This window comes from Saccopteryx leptura, chromosome 1, assembly GCF_036850995.1.
Source record: "Saccopteryx leptura isolate mSacLep1 chromosome 1, mSacLep1_pri_phased_curated, whole genome shotgun sequence".
Taxonomy (NCBI): domain Eukaryota; kingdom Metazoa; phylum Chordata; class Mammalia; order Chiroptera; family Emballonuridae; genus Saccopteryx; species Saccopteryx leptura.
In genome coordinates, this window is record NC_089503.1 from 270,713,514 (window position 1) to 270,736,811 (window position 23,298).

At 54.8% G+C, this 23,298-nt stretch overlaps 1 pseudogene; it reads right to left on the reverse strand.

Moving 5' to 3' along the window:
- Positions 1–13,173: 13,173 nt before the first annotated feature.
- LOC136388332 (PI-PLC X domain-containing protein 1-like) lies at positions 13,174–22,923 on the reverse strand (annotated as a pseudogene).
- Between the last annotated feature and the right edge of the window lie 375 nt (positions 22,924–23,298).

Sequence of the window (23,298 nt, forward strand, 5' to 3'; positions counted from 1 at the left end):
GTATTGTGGACAGTGGTGGGTTTCTCCTGTTGGCGAATGTGGTTTAATGTCCTTTTTGCATTCTCAGTATGGGTGTCTGATGTCCTAGGCTGCTTTGGAATTGCCTTTCAGTTCTGTGTTTCAGAGTTTGGGCCCTTGGTGGTGCATAACTCAACTCAGTTCTGATGGATGTAAGCTGGTTAGAAGGGCTTTGACATATGTCTCCACCGTGTTCTATGTGCACAGTAGGGTTCGTGTTCTGCTTCATGTCTGGGCACCTGTTTGGGGTTGGAAGCTGATGACCTCTGCCTGAGGGTGTGTGTGTGGCTTTCTAACATTGTCCCTGATGTTGGTTGTGTGTCACAGCTTGTTCATCCTTTCATACAACCCAGATCTGCAGCCATAGGCTCCACTTCATGGTAATGGTGTGATCACTATGACACTGGGATCTTTGTTGTCATGGTGTGTGTACCTTTGAAAGGACTTTTTAGTATAGGCCAACTGGGGGAATAGAAAAGGGTTGCCGCAAAATCTGTAAATTGGGGAGAGCGCCAGAGCCAGGGAACCTCCATTGCGATTTGTTGGTGTTGGTTTTTGGCATCACTGTGAGGCCCTTAAGGTTTTCTTCCATGACCAGGCACAGAAAACTGTTTCATGTGGTTATGTTTCCAGTAGATTTCTGTTGAGTAGTCCACTTGCTAAAAATAACAAAGTGCTGAGGAAAATGAGCACTTAGCATTGTGAAGTGGAGGCTGCAGCAGTTGTACACGCTGAAACTACCGCCTCTCTGGTTTTCCAGGACCTGCAACTGCTGTGCTCATGTGTTCCGTTACCTTTTTATTAGAGTGGTGTTGGGCTGGTTGGAGACCTGAGGCTTTCAGAGCTCTCTTTTCTTTTTTTTTTCTTTCACCTGGAGTTCAGAAAGGTTGTTATCAAGGTGGCTGTTTGGAGTTACGGTCTTGGCGTCATTTGTTGGATTTTCCCTTTGTCTCACTGTGTGTTGGCTTGTTTGCTTAAATGTTTATTCTGTAGTGCTTGAGGACTTTATTCACATTTTCCTTACTTCCACTCCTGCCTGAGGCTTCCAGGGGTGCAGTGTTCATCCCTGTATCCCACCTGTGTGTACTTTGTCTTGGTCATTGAGGTGGGTTCCCTCAGCATGAGGATGTGGTTTGAGGTCCCATACACTGTGTGTGAAATATGTGTCAGCCTCTGTTTGCACTGTTGGGTGTGATTTCTTTGCCCTGGATGAGTGGATAGTGCTTTAGTGCATATGTTCTTTGTAGCTTGCTATCGATCAGAGAAGGGCAGGTGATATAGGCTTCGGAATAGAGGTTTGTTCCTGTCTTTAGGTTTCCAGCTGCTGAATGTCTTGATTCTATGTGTTTGTTTTCCCAGCTTTCCTTCAGTGTGGACGTCAAGGTGTTTTATCACTGTTCTGTGCTGGGTGCTGTGGAGTCCTTAGTTTTGGGTTAAACCTGTCTTTTGTGCAAAAATGTGTCTGACAGCTCTTGGTTTTCCTGCCACCAGTTGCATTACCACCGGACTTTCTCTCATTTTGCTCTTTGCAAGTATTGAGGAGTTTTAAGGTCGTGTCTTTTATTTGCACTTTGTTGGACTATAACCCCTTTATAGTGCACATTGGAGTATGCTGCAATAGGCTCTTTTGATAACCCCTGTAGTGAGTTTTTGGTTAAAGCACCTTTTCCATAAATGCTTGCTCCTCTCTTTATACTACTTGAGAATGACTGACCAGGGCACCTTAAGTCTTTCTCAGCTTGGGAGGTGTCACAAAGGTGTGCTGATGGGGTCCAAGGGTCATGGGAGCACAGGCAGTAATTTTTTCTTGGGAGGACATCTACCATAACTTCTGCAGTTCTGAGGTATGTGGGCGGTATCTGAACTCTCCTGTCAAACCTCTCACTACTTCTCTGAGTGCTCCCTGCCCCTCCCGGTCACGTTAGCATGAGATGCTGTTTGAGGTGCCTGTGCTCTCACCTATTACTCTGCTTTCCTCATTATGTCGGCCCTGGGTTAGTGGGAAAGGGAGTGGTGTTTTCTTGGGGGAAAATGTCCACGCTCTTTCTAGTAGTCAGAGATACACCTCCGAAGTGGTAGGGAACCCATGTTTGCATATGCTGAATGCTGGTGCGCTGAGGAAGGACCCTGTATGTCATCAGAGGTCAGGTGCTTCTGCACTTGGATCCACATTACCGTTTTCTTACTCGAGTGCCGCCACCTGCAGGACATGTTGGGGGTTGCACCTGACCTGCTCTCCTTGCTTGTGGTCCTGATCAATCATTTCACCTCCCTGGAAAGCATAGAAGGGTGTCTTCTCTGCCCAGAGAGGTTGGGATGAAGGTGCTCTGGAGGGGGACCAGTTCTCTCCTCGTAGCCAATGAGAATTACACGTGTATTGCCAGTAGTTTCAGTGCTTCATCCAGGGATTCCTCCACAGGGTGAGAGGACATAGCAGTCTAATGACAGGGAACTCCTGTATTCCCCAGAGAGGTGCATTGAAATAGTCAGCGCAGTAGGATGTGCACTGACCGCACATTCCAGGATTTCGGGGGGGGGGGTCCCTGTAGAGTTGGTGTGCCATCTCTCCCTTTAGGTCTGCCTGCCAGTACTCCTGAATGTGCCCCCTGGCCCCAGTGCTCATGTCCTAGGGCAGGTTAGCCCCTACGGTGAATCCGGGTTGGCTCCCATGTCAGACCTCCATGTTCTCTCGGTAATCCCTCAGAACTGCAGGACTGAGGTTCTGTGGCATCATCCACTACTCTGCCTTCCTGTAGTTGTCCACTCACAGTCAAAGGATGTGGTCATGATTTGTCACTGATGTTTTCCCAGGGAGCATGCTTTCCTATCCCCCTTGTGATCCAGTGACATTGTTGCAGGACGTGTCTTCTGAGTTCCTCACCTAGAGCACCCAACTCCATATATGAGAGCTGCAATTGCATGTTCACGTGGTGGTGAATTGGATAGACCGACAGACTGAGAGGCAGAGGACCCTGGGTCGAGACCCCAAGATTTCTAGCCTGAGCAATGGCTCATGCAGCTTGAGTCCTGGTTCCTCAGCTGGGGCTCTGTGGTTTGAACGTAGGGTCCTAGACATGAGTTTAAGATTGCGGGATTGTTCCCAGGGATCGTCAGCCTGAAGGTGAGGTTGCTGGCCTGAGCAGCAGGTTCCTTGCTGTACTGTAGGTCCCCGCCCTTCATGGTAGCTATGAGAAAGCAATCGATGAATAGGTAAGGTGCCTCAACAAAGAATAGATGCTTCCTATTTGTTTCCCTTTATGTTTGTCCGTATCTATTTCTTCCTCATTCTCTCTCTCTGTCTTTGTAGAAAGAAAAAGAATGGTACCATGCAACGCTCATCCTCTTTCATTCATTTCTAAGACTCAAAATGGAAGTGACAGGTGACCTGACTTTTTGGTGGGGATCACAGGTTAGATGATAGGGTTGTACACTTCCTGAGGTCATTCCTTTGTAACTACTAACATCATTCAGAAGTCCCATGACTGGGCTTTGTAGTCCTTGACAGTGTGATCTCTTCTCACTCTTTGACCTTTGCCGCCTAACTCTGTATTTTGAGAAAAGTGCCTGAGAGGAGGGCACCTGAACAAAGGAAACAGTTCTGGTGCCCTCTAGTGGACTCTTGAGAATAGCGCTCCTTCACAGAAAGTGTGCCATTTGCGGATATCCGTTCATGTGAATATGGAGATGTCCCTGAGGTTTCCCACATAGTGAAGAAATGATTATGGTGTCATTGTGTATGTTCAGATTTTGTGTACGATCCATAGTTGGACTAATAGGCTATGAGAGATTGATTGCTGTGACATAGCTACTTTCTGAAACTGCTGTAGTGCTGAAATGGAGGCTATGTTCTTGAAAAGGGAAGGAATACTTCGGGTCACTCTGTTTACTTTTCCTGTGTGGAACAGTAGAGTGTGTTGTGACCCCGGATCTTTCTGACCATTTCCTCTGTCTTAGGTCTTCGCCTTGGCTTCCTATAGGTGCCTGCTTGCAAGTATAGCTTCTTTTATTTGGTTTCCTTATTTTTTATGTAGTTATTTTTTATTCACTTTTGTACCTTTTTGTTTTCTAATGATTCATTTTCCCCTTTATTTATTTGTTTTCCCTTTATTCACTTATTAGATTATTTAATTAGTTAATAATTTCGATTCCCTTCCTTTGGTTGTTCCCTCACTACCCTCTTAGGTAGTAGTGAGTGTCTTGCCCCTGTGCCTGATTCAGCTGTTGCAGGGGGATCTACTCCTTGCTCTTTGTCTTTCAGTCTTTACCGTGTGGCAGACATCCTGTTCATAGCTGTGAGATCTTTGCCCAGAGCATATCCTTCTTGGGCTAAAGTGAATGGGGCAGCTTTTTTGGTGTGTGCTTTATTTTTTGGTGTGGTTCTATCTGAGGCTCTCATGAAGTTCAATTAACGTGAACTTCTATTTTTATATCTTGATGTATGGAACTAACATGAAGAGTTCCATCTCAGCGTGGGTCACCCTGTTTCTAAGTTTTAATTTCTGTGGCCAGAATCATGTACAGGGAAGAGCTTTAGCATCAAAGCCCTCGGTCCTCCGTTTGGCCTCGCAGTGCTCCCCAGAGCCTCCACTGAGCGTGTGGGGTCCTGAATTTCGCTGTGGAGCATGTTTTGTGTCAAGCCTTCTCCTGTTAGTCTGACGAACGAGAACCATCAGCTTGGGATCTTCTGTTCTGCAAGTGTAGGATCCCTTGTCGCACAGTGATGTACGCTGCCATGCATTCTGCATTTGGGGAATATCACTTGATTAGGGGTCAATGGAAAAGGATACATTTTTTTGCTGCCTCTTGTGGGGAATTGGGAACTAATAGCACTTCGCTAGAGGAAATTTTCTTTCACCCTTGCTGCTGTTTTGCAAAAATAGTTTTGAAGGGCCATTCCAACTTCCCTCTGCGGTGTCTGTGAATGTGTCAAAGGAAGGGCTCCAGCCAGAGAACATGGATTCATGTACATGATGCCATGCTGAAGCCAGTCACCGCATAGTTAAGTTGGATGAGCATTTGCCGAATCCAGTGACCTCAGGGTTTTGATGCTGGGTCTTTTTTTTTTCTTCTTCTTCTTCTTTTTTTTTCTTTTTTGTATTTTTCTGAAGCTGGAAACAGGGAGAGACAGTCAGACAGACTCCCGCATGCACCCGACCGGGATCCACCCGGCACGCCCACCAGGGGCGACGCTCTGCCCACCAGGGGGCGATGCTCTGCCCCTCCGGGGCATCGCTCTGCTGCGACCAGAGCCACTCTAGCGCCTGGGGCAGAGGCCAAGGAGCCATCCCCAGCGCCCGGGCCATCTTTGCTCCAATGGAGCCTTGGCTGCGGGAGGGGAAGAGAGAGACAGAGAGGAAGGAGGGGGGGTGGAGAAGCAAATGGGCGCTTCTCCTATGTGCCCTGGCCAGGAATCGAACCCGGGTCCCCCGCACGCCAGGCCAATGCTCTACCGCTGAGCCAACCGGCCAGGGCCGATGCTGGGTCTTCAAAGAGTCCCAGGTTCATGTACTCTTCACTGCATCACCACCTGGTCAGGCTGTTCTTCAACTTATTTCAAACGGTGAGGGGAAAATAAGACTGTGTTAGTAAACATCTTGTTGATGTTTTCATTTTTATCCCCCAAAATTTATAGACATCTTTGTGAAATTGACATCATTCTTTGTATACTTGTTTTTATGAGTTTGGTTAGATTGAAAGTTAAATCAGTAATAGTATTTTTAATATGTTCTGTGAGTTAAAGTCTGGCGGCATGGTGTTTCGAGAATGAGAAGCTTTTTGCCAGTGATATCATGTCCCCTTAGAGTCACCTGAGAGATACTGTCGGGCACTTGTTCAACATGTTAAGAACTGGGTCTGTAGACAATGGATTGTGGAAAGTAAAGGATGAAGAATGTCAGTTGTTAGTTCCATTGTAGCAACAGTAAGAAAAATTGAGTTATGAGGCAAGGACAGTTGTCTATAGGGGTTTCAGTGGGGTGAGGCATCAGATACGCTGTTCCCTAAGCAGGCAGGGGGTTTTGGATCTGCCCATTTGACCCACAGGGCACTCATGCTGCTGGTGGTCAGGGAACGCTCAGGATGGTGGTGTCCAGTCAGGTTGTTTGTGACACAGTGCTCGCTGCTTCAGACGGTCCAGTGTACAGTTGCTGAGGCAGTGAAGTGCATCTGAGCAGCCTCCCCAGAGGCGTCTGTATGGGGATGGAGCATGTGTGAATGCGGAAGAGAGGAGAAACTGAGGCAGAAAGACTGTCAGTCAGTAAGGGGCCAGTAGAGCAATGGGGCTGCACGTTAAGTTGTGTTGCTGTTGCTTATATTTCATTTATTGATTTTAGAGAGAGAGTATTGGGGGAGAGGAAAAGTAAACCAATTATTGTTCCATGTAGTTCTTTCTTGGCATTCCCATGGGTAAGGTGGATGGGACAGCGCTGTGTGCAGCCAGCCACTGTGATTTGGTTTCTGCACTTTAGGTCTCAGCCTCCAGGCCACTTCTTCCAAGACAGGCGTTCCCGGGTCATTCGCGTCTGCTCCTGACAGCATTCTGTTCTTTTCCTGCATAGTCGTTGCCTGAATGTACAGTGGTATCTTTATTTCTTTATTTTCCCCTTAGCCACTTAAGCCATGAGCCACAGGACATCCTGTGTGTGTTGTGTGCACATTCTATGCCGGTGTCTATGTCTGACCCGGACTGACCTAATTTACTGACTTAAAATATTGGCAAGTGAAGCACCTCCCTCAGCAGGGCTCCGAGTGGAAAATCCTTAAAGAAACAGTAGTGTTGCCAGCTGGTTCCAAAGTAGCTTTGGGGACAGTACTTCTTTTTTTTTTTTTTTTTTTTTAATAATTTTATTTTTTTAATGGGGCGACATCAATAAATCAGGATACATATATTCAAAGATAACATGTCCAGGTTATCTTGTCGTTCAATTATGTTGCATACCCATCACCCAAAGTCAGATTGTCCTCTGTCACCTTCTATCTAGTTTTCTTTGTGCTCCTCCCCCTCCCCCTTTCCCTCTCCCTCTCCCCCCTCCTTCCGTAACCACCACACTCTTATCAATGTCTCTTAGTCTCACTTTTATGTCCCACCTACGTATGGAATAATGCAGTTCCTATTTTTTTCTGATTTACTTATTTCACTTCGTATAATGTTATCAAGATCCCACCATTTTGCTGTAAATGATCCGATGTCATCATTTCTTATGGCTGAGTAGTATTCCATAGTGTATATGTGCCACATCTTCTTTATCCAGTCATCTATTGGCGGGCTTTTTGGTTGTTTCCATGTCCTGGCTACTGTGAACAATGCTGCAATGAACATGGGGCTGCATGTGTCTTTACATATCAATGTTTCTGAGTTTGGGGGGTATATACCCAGTAGAGGGATTGCTGGGTCATAAGGTAGTTCTATTTTCAGTTTTTTGAGGAACCACCATACTTTCTTCCATAATGGTTGTACTACTTTACATTCCCACCAACAGTGTATGAGGGTTCCTTTTTCTTGGGGACAGCACTTTTTGTCCTGCCTGGTGGAAGCTCTCCACACCCCTGGGACACCGCGGCCAGGCAGCCCTCCCCTGGAAGCTTCCTCAGCAGAGGCCTCGCTGTGGCGTGGAAATCCCCGGCTGTTTAGAGACGCTCCTCTGGACCGCTGCCCCTCCCGCGTTGCCCCCTCCCCTCGGCGCCGCGAGCCCCCCGCGCGCAGCCTGGATGTATCTACACGTCCGCTGTTGAGGGGCAGGGTCCTAAGGGCGGAACACGGGACAGCGCAGCTGGGGCGGAGATCTCGGCGATGGACACTCACATGGAGAGCACGGTGACCTGTAGCACGAGCAACTGAGGAGAAGGCAGCAAGTCCGTGACAGGTGACGGGGAGGCGGAGGAGGAGGAGGCACCGCCCGGGAAGAGGGAGGAAGGGCCGGGGCCTTGCCAGGGGAGGGTCATTAAGGAGGTGGAAGCGAACGCAGCCGAGGTCTGAGCAGGTCGGGGCGAGAGGCGCACAGGCCAAGGAGGGAGGGCAGACGGGACTGTCCTTGGGGGGCCAGGTAGACGGGGGTGCATGAGAGGTGCTGAGCGAGGAGCTCGGGGAAGAGGTTTAGGGAGCGTTCGCTCAGAGGCGAGAGGGGTCGGGGCGGATGGGAGGATTGGCTTTAAATGAGAGACAGCTCAGTCGTGTGTGCCGGGGAGATCCGACCCGAAAGAAACTCTCGTAGGGAGAAAGACGGGACACGAGATGTTGATGTGTCCACGGCGAGGGAGGTTTGAGGGTGGCAGAGTTTGGGGGTGAGTCTCCCCTCTGTTGCTGGAAAGGCCAAGAGAGCAGAGCACGCTGGGTCGCAGGTGAGTTATGGTTTTTTGGTGACAGAGACAGAGAGAGTCAGAAAGAGGGACAGACAGACAGGAATGGAGAGATGAGAAGCATCAATCATTAGTTTTTCATTGCGTGTTGCAACACCTTAGCTGTTCATTGATTGATTTCTCATATGTGCCTTGACCCGGGGGCTACAGCAGACTGAGTGACCCCTTGCCCGAGCAAGGGGCCTTGTGCTCAATCCGGCAACCTCCGGGTCTCGAACCGGGTCCTCAGCATCCCAGTCCGACGCTCTATCCACTGCGCCACCGCCTGGTCAGGCCCCGCAGGTGAGTTTAATATCCAGTCTTTCAGCTTCTCACGGGCGGGGCAGGGCAGGCACGAGGACGTGGTCAGGCAGGTCCAGGGTGTTGGCGTCTGCGGTGGCTGGGGTCCGAGACGGTGCGTAGCGAGAGGCTCCTGGCTCACCTCCACCTCAGTTTCCTTGTCCTCCGGTGTCCCTGGGGCGCGGTAGGAGGAAAGGGCTTTTCTTGTTCAGAGCTGCGTGGGAACAATTAATCCACGTCGTGTGTGTGTGTGTGTGTGTGTGTGTGTGTGTGTGTGTGAGAGAGAGAGAGAGAGAGAGAGAGAGAGAGAGAGAGAGAGAGAGAGAGACACCTGTGCCACCACTGAGGGTCCGTAGGTTTGAGGAAGGGAGCATAGGACCTGACTGCATGCAGGTGGGGAGAGTTATGAAAGGAGCTTCCTAATTCCCAGATCTTCGCTGTGCAGTTGCTGATGGTGGGAGGGGTCCCTATGTACCTCGCAAAACCTGTATTTGTTGCTACGTTTATGTCTTACCAGGTGTCACTTCAGCAAATGAGTCGTTTTCTGGGTTTATAAGGAAAGGGAAAGGCCTGAGAAGACTCCAGGGAGTTGTAGTTTCGGTTTCGGTCCATGGAAGGAGGACGCAAATCGTGGTGTTTGGATGCCGCAGGAGCCTCAGGTGTGTCTAGGGAGCTGAGGAATGAGTAAGGGATGACAGAGCAGAGATTGGTTTTTTTGTTTTTGTTTTTGCTGCTGTTTATATTTGGGAGCATTGTCACCATGATGACAATTTTGGACCTTGTTTGAGTAGGTTTTTTTTTTTTTTGTCCAAGGGCATCATGTATGAGTACACAGTATAGTGTTTTTTTCTGGTCATTTTATTTTTGCAGTGTTGAGTTGTGAGGCGACACTATTTTCATTTCCCGGAGTTTATAGTTAAAATAAATTGATGGTGCACGTGAGGCACAAGACACCCTGAGCACTCTAGGAAGGAGAAACTAGCCCATAGGTTTGGGGCGGGGGGGGGGGGGGGCGGTTAGGGAACAGGCAGGATACGGAAGAAGTTGTGGGAGTCCCGTGGGACCCGCGTATTCCCAGTCGTCTCACATGAGCGTGGCCTTGATTCCCTTTGGGTCGAGACCCCCGACGACTGGCAGTGCCCGGTCCCCACCCAGCCTAACCCCCTCCCACACAGCGGGACCTCCCCCTACACTCAGACGCACAGGCCGTGTAGCAGGTTGTCGGAGTACGGAGTGTGCAGGCGCCCCTCAGGAGCGCTTGCGTGTGCCGCCCTAAGGCGCCCCTCCCCACAGCTGGCTGCGTGAGGAGGCCACGGTTCAGGACATCCCCGTGGTCCCCTAGGCCAGCGTGGCCGACGTCGAGGCCATTGTTAGCAACTCTGCCTATGGCAAATTCCGGAAGCTCTTTCCAGAATGAACAGACGGGTGGCCTGGACCCTGTCGGGGGTTGGAGACAGGTCCGCAGGCCAGGAGTCTGTGGGAGACGGGGAGGGCGACAGGCGCTGCCTGGTCACCGCGTCACGTGGGCTGGCTCTCCTCCTGAGGTTGCAGTGGTGAAAGAAGGAGAGCCCAGTCCTCTTGGTTGAGACTGCCCTTGTGCAAAGAAAAGCAAACGTCTGGCATCGTTTCAAGAAGCAGGAAGTTGCGCCTTGGCGCAGACCCGCCACCAAGAGGGCTGCACAGGCAGACGCCCCACGACAGACCTGGGCGCACAGCTGGCGCCTCCCACGGTTAGAGACTCGCGTGCTTCCCTGGGTGGAGAACAGCACAAGATCTGCCACAAGGCCAAGGGGAGAGGTCTCCCTCCCTCACAGAGAAAGCGGTGAGGGGCTGTCCAGCAGACTTGAACCCAACAGGACAGGGGCATGGGGGGAAATAAAGTAAGCTCTGCCCCCTCATGAGCGTGCAGAGGGATGTGCGCTACCTGTCCTCACACTGCGGAGAGCTGGTTGTTCTGTGTGACTCCATGAGACTCACGCTGCCAGACAGGACCGTCACACCCCTACTCCACCCCCGAACTGTTCCTTCCCAAACCTTCCCACCCCGGCCCCCTGGCCTGGCTGTGCTGGGAAACTCGGTTTGGTAAGGTGTAGACACTGTCCCCTCAGGTGTCCCTGTCCCCACCCTCAGAACCCGAGCTGTTCACCTGAATGGGCAGGTGGACTTTGCAGATAGGATCCAGTTAGGACCCTGAGACGGGAGGTGAGTCTGCGTTCCCCGGGCAGTCCCGGTGCCAGTACCCGGGTCCTAACCAGAGGGAAGCAGCAAGACCAGGGTCAGAAATGTGCAGGTAAAGCTGGAAGCCAAGTCGGGGAAAGGTCAGGACGCCACAGGGCTGGCCTTGCCGGTGCAGGAAGGAGCCACAAGCCAAGCAACGCGGTGCTTCCAAGCTGGAATGATGGGGCCTCCGAGTGTCCCCTGCAGTGTTGGGGAACCAGCCCCACAACACTTCCCCTTCCCATGGCCTCTGGGGGAACCAGGCCTGCTACACCCTGACTTCAGCCCCGGAGACCCCTGCAGACTCCCGAACCCCAGACTGAGGGAACAGTGACATGGCTGTGTGTTACAGTGACCTCAGGACCGCTGCACACGGGGATCCTGGGTGAGGACAGACAGCACACAGGCTCCTGAGGCTATCCACCGGTGACATGGCCCCACCCTGCTATCCCTGTGAGTTTGGGCTCCTAGGGACCCTGCAGGCCGAGTGTAGAGTGGGCCGTGGTCCTGGCTGCCCAGTCCGGTCCACATGGTAGAGGTGTTGCAGGATGCCCGCGTGGCCCTCTGGCGACAGGACAGCCCCATGATCCCGGGGCCGCAGAGCATCTGCTGTCTGTGTCCATTCAGCCCAGCCCTGGGGATCAGCCCTCGGGGGTCTCTGAGCTGTTGGGGCTATGAGGAGACCCCGGGGGTGGAGGGCGTCCTCCTGGGGTGCCCTCAGGTCCTGCCTAGTGAACTGCAGCCAGCGGCCACCGGGGGGCAGCACTGTCCCTTTGCAGGCTGCCTCACGTTCTCTCCTGGCTGCTGCCCACACCCGCCCATCCAGTTCTGGGCTTCATCTGCTGCAAGCCACTTCCTCTGTGGCTCAGGGAAACGGGCCAGGTGGGGGTTCTGGTCTCGGGCTGGCTCTCCTCTTGGTACCCCGATGGCTGGCACCCCTGCCCTCACTCCTGGAGTTGAGGAGGAGAGAACTCACCCCAGGGCTGCCTCAGGCACAGCCTGGCACACTGCCCATCCCGACAACATTGCAGGGGCTCAGCACAGTGGGGTCGCAAGGAGGAGGACGAGGTTGGGGTCTTGGGGCCCCAGAGAGCAATCATTGGGCTTCATGTGGGGGAGAACAGGTGCAATACCACTCCACACCACTGACGGTCTTGTCCCCTCCAGGTTATAGGGTCCACTGGGCCCACAGGAGCTCTGACCCTGAGAACAACCACAAGTGGGAGGGAGGGAGGCTGTTGTGTCATCAGGGAAAGGCGGTCTGGGCTGGACAGACCAGGGGGTGCCCACCATATGTCTGACGAGGGAGTGTTTTAAGAGAGAGATCCCAGGTCGGCATGTGTTTGGTGGCTCCTTCACAAATATTTATTGAGCGGCTTCATAGTGGCAGTTTCTGCCCACGGCCTGGAAGTCAGTTCAGCCAGTATGTCCTGCTGGAAGAACACGTCCCTTTAACATCAAGTCTGGAGAAGTCATCTTTACAATTACATGCAGACCTTTGGTTAATGGCCCTTAGGAAGCTGAAGGTATTACGAACCTCAGAACTCTATATAAATCAAAGATAAATGGGAGGAAGGGGGGCACAATTCCATGTTTAAAAATAGCTCCCCGGGACCCAGACACAGTTCACATTTCTGAAGCTCCTTCATGTGTATTCTCAACACCTGGGTTGTCTGACCACAAAAATCTGTGTCAAAGCTGAGTTCCATGTGTTTGTTGTTCTCTGGGAGGAAGTCACTGCTGTGATGGTTCCTGGCTCAGGCACAACCGAGGGAAATGTGGGTGTGCGGGGGTGATAGTTGCTATGTCAGAGACACTGTGAACCGTCTCAGTGTGCATCCCTGACACCTGGTCTGCTGTGCCCGACCAGCAGAGCTGGGCCTGAGGTCCCAGTGTGGTTCCTGGCTCAGGATCTTAGGGCCTTTGTGACACAGCGGCATCCTGGCTGCCAAAGCGTGAGCAGGGTTGTCTTGTAGGAAATGGTTGAGTTGACCCCAAAGAGAATACAGTCCAGCAGGGGCTGAACAGGGTTTGTGCTGAGACACCCAAATCAGCAGCTGGTGTGAGCCTGGAGAATGGATCCCATGGTCCCAGTTAACTGTCCTGGCAGAGGCACCCGTGTCCATCTGGGGTCATACACACAGTCCCAAGACTTACCGCCATCTGGGTGCCATGATGCCAACTGCTGCAGCTGGGGGCGCCAAGGAGGCAGAAGGCGCTCTGGCCACATTCTCGCCCTGCTGGCTGGATGCATGCGCCAGACGGGGAGACAAGAGAGGCTGCAGGAGGACAGAGGGCACGCGGTCAGCACGCAAGCAGCCTCTCATTGAGATCAAGCAGCCTCTTGTTGAGATAGATGACGTTGTTGATGAAGGTGTTGGCGCCGATGAAGTCGCCTGCAATGATGTTGGTGCAACGCGCGCCCGGGCCTGGGCACTGGTCCCACACCCAGGCCTCGACCTGTGGCAGGCTGGGCAGCGTCAGCCTCCACAGGGACTCGGATGATGCGCCAGGATGTACTTACTGTAGGTTCTCCGTCAGGTTGATGCCGGCTACGAAAAGCCCACCTGCAATGGTGGGGGTCGCTGCCGTCCACCTGTGCCCTACCTGGTTCCCACCTGCACCCCACCTGGGTCCCACCTGGTTCCCACCTGCGGCCCACCTGGCACATCAGCTACCACCATCCCTGCCCCCGCGGTCATCCCCATGGTTCCAGCCCCTCACACCAGCACGGACATCTCTGGCCCCACAGTGCTGTCAGATCGCCATGCTCCTGCTACAGAGGACTGTGGGTGAAGAGTTACCTGACATGTCCAGGTCCTGACCCCGTGCGGTACACAGATTAATAGCCATGTGAATCCCAGGTAGCACACCAAGCGTAACACACAGCTGCCCTCTCACAGTGCTGATTGTGACAGGAGAGTGGGACCCCGGAGGCCCAAAGTAGCCACAGACACAGCCACGCACCCTGACCATGGATATGGAGCAGTTGAAACCACAAACTCCTTTTGTAAGAAAATCTCCTTCAAAACACAAACAGTGCAAAGCAGCCCCGCCTCCGAATCAACTGGGGTCATGTGTGGCTCATGTGCCCAAAAGTGCCCGTGTCCTTGCAAAGAGTCATGGGCACTAGATGAAGAGGCCCGGGCGAGAAACACGGGGGATGCTGTGCGACGTCGGAGGGGACAGAAAACCCCAGAACTTCACGTTCTCCTTGCTCAGAGCTGGCAGCTGCCACAGCAACACCCAGACCTCATGCAGCTGAGCCCTAAAACCACACATGCATGTGTGCACACATTCACACCCATGATGGATGTGTGCTCTGTGCACATATGTGTGAGTGTACCCCCATAAGATGTGCACCCACTTGGGCGGCCGCAGCTCTTCATGTGCTCCAGGTAGCGAATCAGCTTCTTGGGCTTCACCTGGTTGCCCCACCAGTAGGGTATGGCTGGCCACAGCTCCTGTGCCAGTGCATGGTGCCCTCATCATGGTGGGACAGGAGGACCTGCTGGCCCTGCGCCCAGAGCTGCTGCAGTGTCGGAACCTCCTGTGGTGTGGGGTGACGCGTCAGGGTCAGGAAGGGATATGAGTTCTGTGCGAGGACAGTGGGGCGATGGGGCATCCATGTCAGTGTTGTGGCATCTGGATTGTCACAAGGACACAGACACTCGTTTTCCTGGAACAGAGCCTGATGCCCCTCAGTGAGTGACCGGGACAGGAGGCGCACTGAGAGTCAGGCTGCACAGGAACAGAGGGGATTTAGGTACAGTGAGGTCACTAGGAAGGGTCCTGATCCCACAGGACTGGGGTCCTTATAAGAAGAGAAGGTGAGGGCACAGACACAGAGGGACAGCCACGTCAGGACACAGGGAGGAGACAACCGTGTCTCACTCAGAAGAGAGGCCTCAGGAGGAACTAGCCCTGCCCACATCTGGGTCTCAGACTCCAGCCCCAGGACAGGGTGAGAAGAAGCCCTGTGGGGCTGGTGCTCCCAGGCTGTGCACCCTGTTGGGACAGCCTAGGACACAGAGAGAGTCACCCTGCTCACGGGGAACACACAGTGCGGCAACTTCTAACAGATGCTAAGTTTGACCCAGTCTCCACAGAAGCTTCCAGAAGACCATGTCAGCAACTTCACTGACACCAGGACTACCTCAGCATCAGGTACGGTGAAGACTCACCCCCTTCCATGACCTGCGTGGGGAGGTCATGCCTGCCTCACCCATTGGGGCACCACACACCCTTCTCACCCCTCAAGGACACCGCATGCCCCTCTTACCCCTTGAGGACACAGCATGTCCCCAAAGATGTTCTTGACACAGGTGACCAGGTACTCATGCAGGTCATCTGTCATGCCCTCTGAGTTGCTGTAGGCCAAGATGACCACCTCCCAGGGTTGGTTCTCCTGCCACTCCGCGATCTCCGTGAGCATGTCCTGGGAGTGGACAGGAGTGCACAGGGCGTCATGGCCCATTGAAGGGGCTCCCTACAAAGCTCACTGGACTGGTGGCTCAGGTTGATCATGAACTAGTAAACACATAACACCCGGCTGCCCCCACGTAGCTCAGCTGCCCAGTGACGGCCGGGCCACTGCTGTGGGTGGAAGTGTGCACATGCGTGTGCATCTGTGTGAGTATACGTGTGTGTGTGTGTATACTTGTGTGCACTGTGTGCCTGCCCTCCAGAGGACACTGCATAAGCAAATGTTAAGTTCAGGGAGTGTGGCCCATGGAGTGAGCTCCTGCGGGTGGCCCTCCACACCCTGACGTCTCAGAGGACATTGGGCACCTGTGATGCAGATCGGGACCATCGTAGTCTGACTTTAGAAACACTGGTCTGGCAGCCGAGAGGAAAAGGGACTGGAGATATCTAAACTAGCCCTGGCTGGACAGCTTGGTTGGTTAGAGTGTCGTCCCGAAGCACAGGGTTTACTGGTTCAATGTCCGGTCAGGGTACATACAGGAGCAGATTGATGTTTCTGTCTCTCTCTTTCTCTGTCTTGATCAAAGTTTTTTTTTTTTTTTTTTCACAAAAGAAAAAAAAATAAACTGGAGGCAGGACAACAATGAGGGACTCAGTTTTGCAAAACTTCAGGCAGCCTGGAGGAGGCAGGGGTGTGCTGGCTCGGGGAGGGGGGCTCAGAAACACAGGAGGGTCAGCAATTCCCAGTGGCCGATCGCTGGACGTCAGCCACGTCCCGTCCCAAAGGACCGTGTGTGCACACCCTTAGCGGTGTCCGTGCCCCCTTACAGGCTGGTCGTGTCCCGTGCGGAGGGACCGTGGTGTCCGTCGCTATGCGAGGCCTCATTCTCCCCCCCCCCCCCGTGTACCTCGACCAGCCGGCCGTGCGCGTCATGTGCACAGAGTGCAGGTTCTTCTCGGCGCCTCCAGCGCGTGTGTGACCCATAGGTCCAGGTACCACACCCTGCGTCCAGCTGCTCCGTGACGTTCAGCACCTGCTGACGAAGGTGGGTCACCTCTGCCTGGGTGGCAGGCAGCTCCCACCAGCTCAGGCTGCCTTCACGTCCATGTCCGATGTGGCTGTGCCAGCCCATGCCAGCTCCTAGCAGTGTGTGGCCGCCAGGGCTCAGACTGCATTCGGGACCCACTGTGCAGGGGACAGTGGCTGCTGGGGCCACAGGTTGTACCTGGGGAGGGCCGATACTGGGAAGCACAGGGCTGGCCCCTGCCATCAGCGACCCCCCCCAGCTCTGATCTCAGATGGGCCATCCATTCAGGGTCCCCCTCACCCCCCTCCCAGGCAGCCTCTAGCCCATGGAAGGGCCCCTCCCCCCGTGCTGCAGCAGCCCTCCAGGACCCTCATAAAACAGCAGTAACACTACAGAGGTAAGAGGTAACATGCTCTGTTCACAAAGTAGGTACAGAAAAGCAAGAAGTAACGTGGAAACGGCCCCACATCTGCGTGGCCAGGAGGGAGCTGGGTTTTCCCCATGAGACCCCGCCAGTTGAGGGAAGGGGCCAATGTGTCTGGAGCAGACCTACTGTGCGTGCAGAGGGGCCTTAGAAGTGTCACCATGGTCTATGGCCCTACGCCCTGAACAGACACCCTGACAGGACTAGCAAGTCACCCGCTGCACCAAGGCCAACCTCCCCCCGACTGAGAAGAGAGTGGGCAGTACAAGTGACCCTGGGTACAGTGCACACCGACATTGCTCTGATGCTGGACCCATGGCCCAGCCAGAGCCCCTAACAGCAGGGTTAGGCCCACCAGGTGTCTGTGACCTCCCTGTTCCTGTGACTCCTGTATGGGAGCCCCCCTGGTGATGGCAAGTGTGTCCCTGAAGTCACAGGCGCCTGCCCTGCAGGATGACAAGCCTGCCCCAGTGCCCTCCCCGCAGGCTGCAGTGACTGTCCTAGCTGCATGCATTCCTAGGCACCTAACCTCGCTTAGGAATGTGGCTTCCCCATGTCCCACACTGGGCTCTCCCCCAGGCACGCCGGCTGGCCACATGGGCAACTGAAACTCAGCAAAGCAATTACAGAGGACACAGAACACAGCCCGGGGTGGAGGGTGGAGGGTGTGCTGCTTGTCCAGCTGCTTATTGTGTCCAGGGATGGAGCAGAGAACAGGCCCGGAGAGCAGAGTCCTGGGGTGAGCTGCCCCCTGGGGCCCCTCAGCTGTACCCCATGCCAAGACCACAGTCTGCGTGACGCCCTACTCACAGCCTGGGCCGCCCTGGGTGACTCAGGAGGCCCCTTCCTCTCCAGGCCCCACAGAGACCCCCTCCCCCCCTAAAACCTCCAATTCAAACAGGGAGGATGGGCTGTGGGAGACAGGGTCGTGGTCCGAACGGGATTACACAGGACAGACTTCACCTTCTCTGCAGAAAACATGGGACGAAATGTTCCTCGCTCCCCTGTTGGACCTCTCACCTGACAAGACATGTAGGACAGGGAGCTTTCCTTTTCCTGTGTGAGTGTGTGTGAGCATGTGAATGCCCTGAACGAGGCTCTGGCCAGCCCCCAGCCCTGAGTGGGTGCGACCTTTGAGTGGCTGTCAGCAGGGTACCTCATTCTGGTGCCAGCTGACTGTATAATAACCCTGCTCTTTCTCTCCTTCCTAAGGGCAGGGTTCTGGGTTGGCAGGACCTTTGTTTTCAATTCTTTTCCCCTGAAAGGTGAGGGAGAAGTCCCAGGGGAGCAGGGGACGGCTGCACAGAGGAGCTGGTGGCCTGGATGCTCACCTGGGTGACGGGCCACTTGAGCACCATGGGCCGGGTGACACAGGGCAGGGCCTTGGCCAGAAGCTGCAGGAGCGGGGACTCTGAGCGGGAGGTGGGGGACTTCTTGTTCAGGCTGTAGGTCATGATGTCATAGCTGCCTCTAATCACAGTGGATGGGGCCAGTATTGGTCCCTCCTCATGGGAACACTCAGAGAACACGCTGTCACCCATGAACATGCTGTAACGCAGTCCCGGCCTGGAACAGATGGTGGCTCCAAATGCGTGCTGTCCTGGTCCCGCTGCCTGGGCCTGTATGGAAACAGGTCTTTACAGGTGTGATGAAGTGAGTCATCCTGGGTCAGGGAGGCCCTGGACCCAGTAACAGAGACCTTAGAAGAGACAGAGGAGGAGACACAGACACAGAGGAGAAGCCACATGGGGTGGGTGGCAGAGACAGGAGGGAGGCAGCTACCAACCAGCCCAGGGATGCCTGGAACCCCAGGAGCTGGAAGAGGCAGGAGGGACCCTCCCTGGAGCCCCCGGAGGGAGTGCAGCCCTGGGACCCCTGAGTCTCAGACGTCTGCTCTCCAGGGGCGTGGGGGGGATTTATTTCTAAGTAATCAGATCTGTGGTGTTTGTTGTAGGGGCGACAGGAAATTCACGGAACTAAGCATCTTAGTTGCAGACAAGTGAAAACATCAAAATTCTATATTATTTTGACATTTATATATTGTATGGCGTATGTTTCCTGTGTAATGTATGTGGGTCCATTTGTACGGGATGGGCAGAAGTAGGGTTACAGTTGTAAGTACATAAAGGTTTATCCTTGTGTCATTATTTACTAATTCTTGTGTTATTTTCCATACAAACAGCTATAAACCTGCTTTTCCCTGTTTGTGGGTTACCCTTTATGTTTGTATGACTTTTCAAACAATGTGATCAAACTGAGGTTTTAATGAGCTGCTACAACAATGCTGGTGTTTTCTGCATGAGCTGTGACCCTGCCTCAGAGACTCCCCCTGCACTGATATTTGTGAGTGGCAGCTGTCAGTGTCCCTTCCCGGAACATGCTGCACAGCATGTCTGAGTGTGGGTGGCCCTGTCTCTGCGTGTCCAGGCTCTGACCATGTGCTGTGGACCAGGCTGAGGTTCTGACACCCAGCAGGGCCAGGAGAGAGCACCTGGCCCTCACAGCACCTGCGCTGGCCTGCCTCAGTCCTGGGCGGCCGTCCGAAGGGCACAAAGCCTGTGTCCCCAGCAGTGCCAGAGGCCAGCTCCCGCCTCCCAGCGCAGCGGCTTCCTTCTGAGGCTCGGGAGCCCTGTTCTTGCCCTCCAGTCTCCTGGGTGCCTCACAGCCCCTTTCTCTACCTGCAAAGCCAGCAGCAGCGTCCCCAAAGCTCTGTCTCTGGGCCTCTGGGCCCTGGCCTGGTAGCTCAGCTGGTTAGAGCATCGTCCCAACATGCCAGGGTCACAGGTTTGATCCCTGGTTGGGGTATATTGGGGAAGTGACCAATGGGTGCACCACTAAGTGAAATAAGAAATGATAGTTTCCCCTTTCTCCTAATCAACTGAGAAAAAAAAAAGCTTCATTCCCAGCCTGTTCTGGATCAGTGAGGGGACCTGGCAAAGCAGGCCTGACCCTGCCCCCAGGCCAGCAGGCTCACACAGGGTTAAGCGCGACAGCGCAGGTGGCCCGAGGAGGCTTCTCCCACTGCCCTCTCTGCCCTCGTCCCCCTTCACACTCTCTGATCTCTGACCCCTGGCCGGCAGTCCTCACGGCCAGGGCCCTTGTTCAGCTCTGCCAAGCGGTCCATACTCAACACCCCAGCAGGCCTGGTGCTGGGGTCCCTGGACTCACAACCTGGAAAAGACTCCTCACAGGTCGCCACACTGTGGACCCTCCAGACGCCAAGCGCAAAGGACACTGGCACACCTCAGACCGAGAGATGAGGGGCCTGGGAACCCAGGGTTTCCGCAACGGAGGGCTAGCCCAGTGGAGAGCAGCATCCCCACATCCTCCCCCAAAGCCACACTTCCCTGGGGTCCACCACACGCCTTGCAGGCTGTAGGTGGCAGAAGGAAGCAGACACTCGTATGTGAATTTGTGAATGCATGTGCAGGCATGTGGTTCTTGGAGCTTCCCCACCCTCGGGATGCACCCTGCAGCCACACCCCCCGGGGACCCCCAGGCTATCACCTGGGATGGACAGATGAGCAGGGGCACATCCCAGAGCCGGGGGTATAGCGCCGACATCCAGTTCCTGGTGCAGGACAGGCCCGGGAAACTGCTTGCCTCGCTCACCTGTGTGCCCTTCACGGGTGACCCCAGCGATCTGAGGAAGGAAGGAGCCGGTGCAAGGAACCTGTTATTACACACAGAAGCTGCGCTGAGGAAACAGACTTTTGTTCAAAGGTGGGTTGGGAGCTGGAGAGGTTAGGAGAGGGTAGAAGAGTGTGTAAGACAGAGAAAAAGGGACAGACAGACAGGGGCAGTCAAGGAGGCAGGGACAAACCCAATCAGATGTAAGACTATTTCTACAGAGGCAGAGAGACAGATCGAGAGAGACAGAGCAGAGAGACCAGAGACGTGAGGAGAGACACAGGGTGACCCAGCAGCGCCTGAGCCAGATTCTCGGGGTGGCTGAGGCACATGTCCCCTCTGCAGAGAGACCCCTCTCCCTGGGTAGCACCAACTCCCCAGAACCATGGGATGGGGCTCAGAGGTGAGCCGCCGGGTCTGAGTTGTGAGGTTCATCCTGGGGCAGTGCCGTGGGGCTCGGGTCAGTACCGCCCCTGGGCTCTGGCCCCTGTGGCAGAGTGCTGGGCTCTGATGTGGCAGCTCTGCCTGCGGGAGGCTCCTGACCGACACTCACGCCCCCAGGAGGACTGGATGTCGTAGGGCCGAGTCTGGGGACGTCACAGGCCCTGACGTGAGGGCTGCAGCCGCCACCTGAGCGTCTCCTGTCTGCCTGTGCAGTGGACGTTCCTGTGTTCTCGGGACGTGTGGAGGAGGTGAGCATGTTGCTGCCCAGGCCACACTGGTCAGGACACACCCTGATGGTTCATGGGGACACCATGGGCAGGACCGGACCCCCAGGTCCCTCTGATACCAAGGAACCTTTGTGTACCCATTGACTTGGGCCTCAGGGCCCTCTGGTACTCACAGGATGCTGCAGGACGAGGTAAAGTTCCCAGTCCCACTGACCTGACCTGCCCTGGCCGGTGAGACACCCAAGCCTCCAGCTGTGAGCCACTGTGGTGCGGGCGGTGACTGGCCCCGAGCCTCTCAGGAAATGGTTGGCAGGTGAATAAAAGGATGGATGGGTCCACATCTGCCCAACCCTGGCCTTCCTGCCCTAGTCCTCATGAGGTACCCAGATACTCACGGCACCATTAGTCCAGGAAGCCCTGCTCGCAGGCAGCAGGGACAGGGGAGCTGGGTGCTGAGTCCTCTCCCAGGTCAGCAGCCCTGAGCCCGACGGGGTTGTCACTGCCCCAGTCCCCTGGGTCAGCAGTTCTGAGCCCAGGAGGTTAACACCCTGCTGGCCACAGGGCACACGGGTTCCCCTCCCCTCTCCCTCAGGGTCCCTGGGGTCCAGGTCCAGGCAGAGCCTGAGTGACAGGAGAGGGGACCCTGCAGGAGCCATCCTGTGCCTGCTGGCTCGGCTTCCTGTGGGGCCTCCATCTCCAGACAGACCTCAGGGACTCACTCAGCTCCCCGAGCTGTCCCTCCAGCAGAGTTTCTGGGCCTCTGCTCTGCTCTCTCCTCAGTATCGGGCACTTTGGAAAACATCCCCATGGACCTCGACTGGACACTGGAAACACCCACTCCTGAGAGGACATGAGGAGGAAGAGGAGGGGCTGCCACCTGGAACCCCTAAGTCCAGAGTAGGACCCCACCGTGGGCAGTGGTCACAGGACAGGAAGGAGGCTGTCCTGCATGTGCATGACCACAGGGTCAGTAGTCAGAGGACAGGAAGTGACCTGGAGGCCCGACCCCACTCTGACTGCTGTCGCTGCTTGTGGTCCCTTGGGCCCCAGGCCACAGCAAACACGTCTTCATTTCAGCCCTCTGGTGGCTTCGTGCCCATGACCCGGGCCTGTGATCTCTGAGCAGCAGGTCAGCAAGTATCCATGTCCTTTCCTGAAGTGTCTGGCCCTCCTAGTCCTGAGTAGCCCTTGACCCAGACCCCAGCAGGGTGCCGCCTGAGTGGGGGAACTGAGTTTCCTGGGCAGACCTCGTCCTGTGGACTCGCTCAGCCCTGTTGCTGACAGAGGCAAGGTGACCAGGACCCAGCAGGGGTTCCTCATCCTCTTCCCTCTCGGTTCCTCCTCTCTGGCTCAGTGAGCTGTCTAGTCAGGAGGTACCTTGAGCCCCCATGTCCCTCTGCAACAAGAGGACAGGACCCAGCCATGGATGAGATGGGAGGGATGTTCAGGGCAGCCTGGGGGGCTGGCGTGTGGGGTACAGTCCTCGCCCCTTGGTTCCAGGCACTCCTCCTCTGAGCTGCAGGCCTCACGTGCCCCAGGGCAGCTGTGGTCTCAGGGACATACTGCTGCCTACCCGCCCCCATTAGCCTCCTATCCAGCTTTATCCATCTCAGGCCCATCAGCTACTATCCTCACCCCCCAGGTCACTCAGCCCAGCTCCCCAGGGCTGTTGGGCACTGTGAACATCTCCCCTCTGTGATGTCTGGTCCGGCTTGGACCTTCCTGTCTCTGGTGGGGAGTGGTTGGACACAGTCGTGCAGATATCCACAAACTCTGAGTGACCCTGAGGGTGCTGAGGGGAACCCTGGCCATGGTCCAGTGGAGCAGAGTGGGGACAGGCCTGCACGACCCCCATCTGGTGCAGTGATGGGGCCATGGGCCTCCATGTGGACAGGGAGGAGGGGAGTCTGATGGGGCTATGACAAGGGTTCCCTCCATCCTAGCTTTGCAGAAGGAACCTTTTGGCTCCTGGGTACAGCCGGTGACACCCACTTTGGCTGTGACCTCAGGACTGGGACAGAATCAGCCTGTGTGCCTTAGGCCACCGTGTGTGGGTGACCTTCTATCCGGGTCCTGATCCCACCCCTGCAGCCCTCAACATCATCCCCCAGACCCCCACCCCTCTAGCTGATGCTGCCTGTGGTCACTCTGGGGTGTTGAGCCCAACCCTGTAAGCGCTCACTGGCTTGTGCCGTCCCTGCCTTCTGACCTGGGACGTGAGCTTGTCCCTCAGCTCCTCTCGGGAAATCAA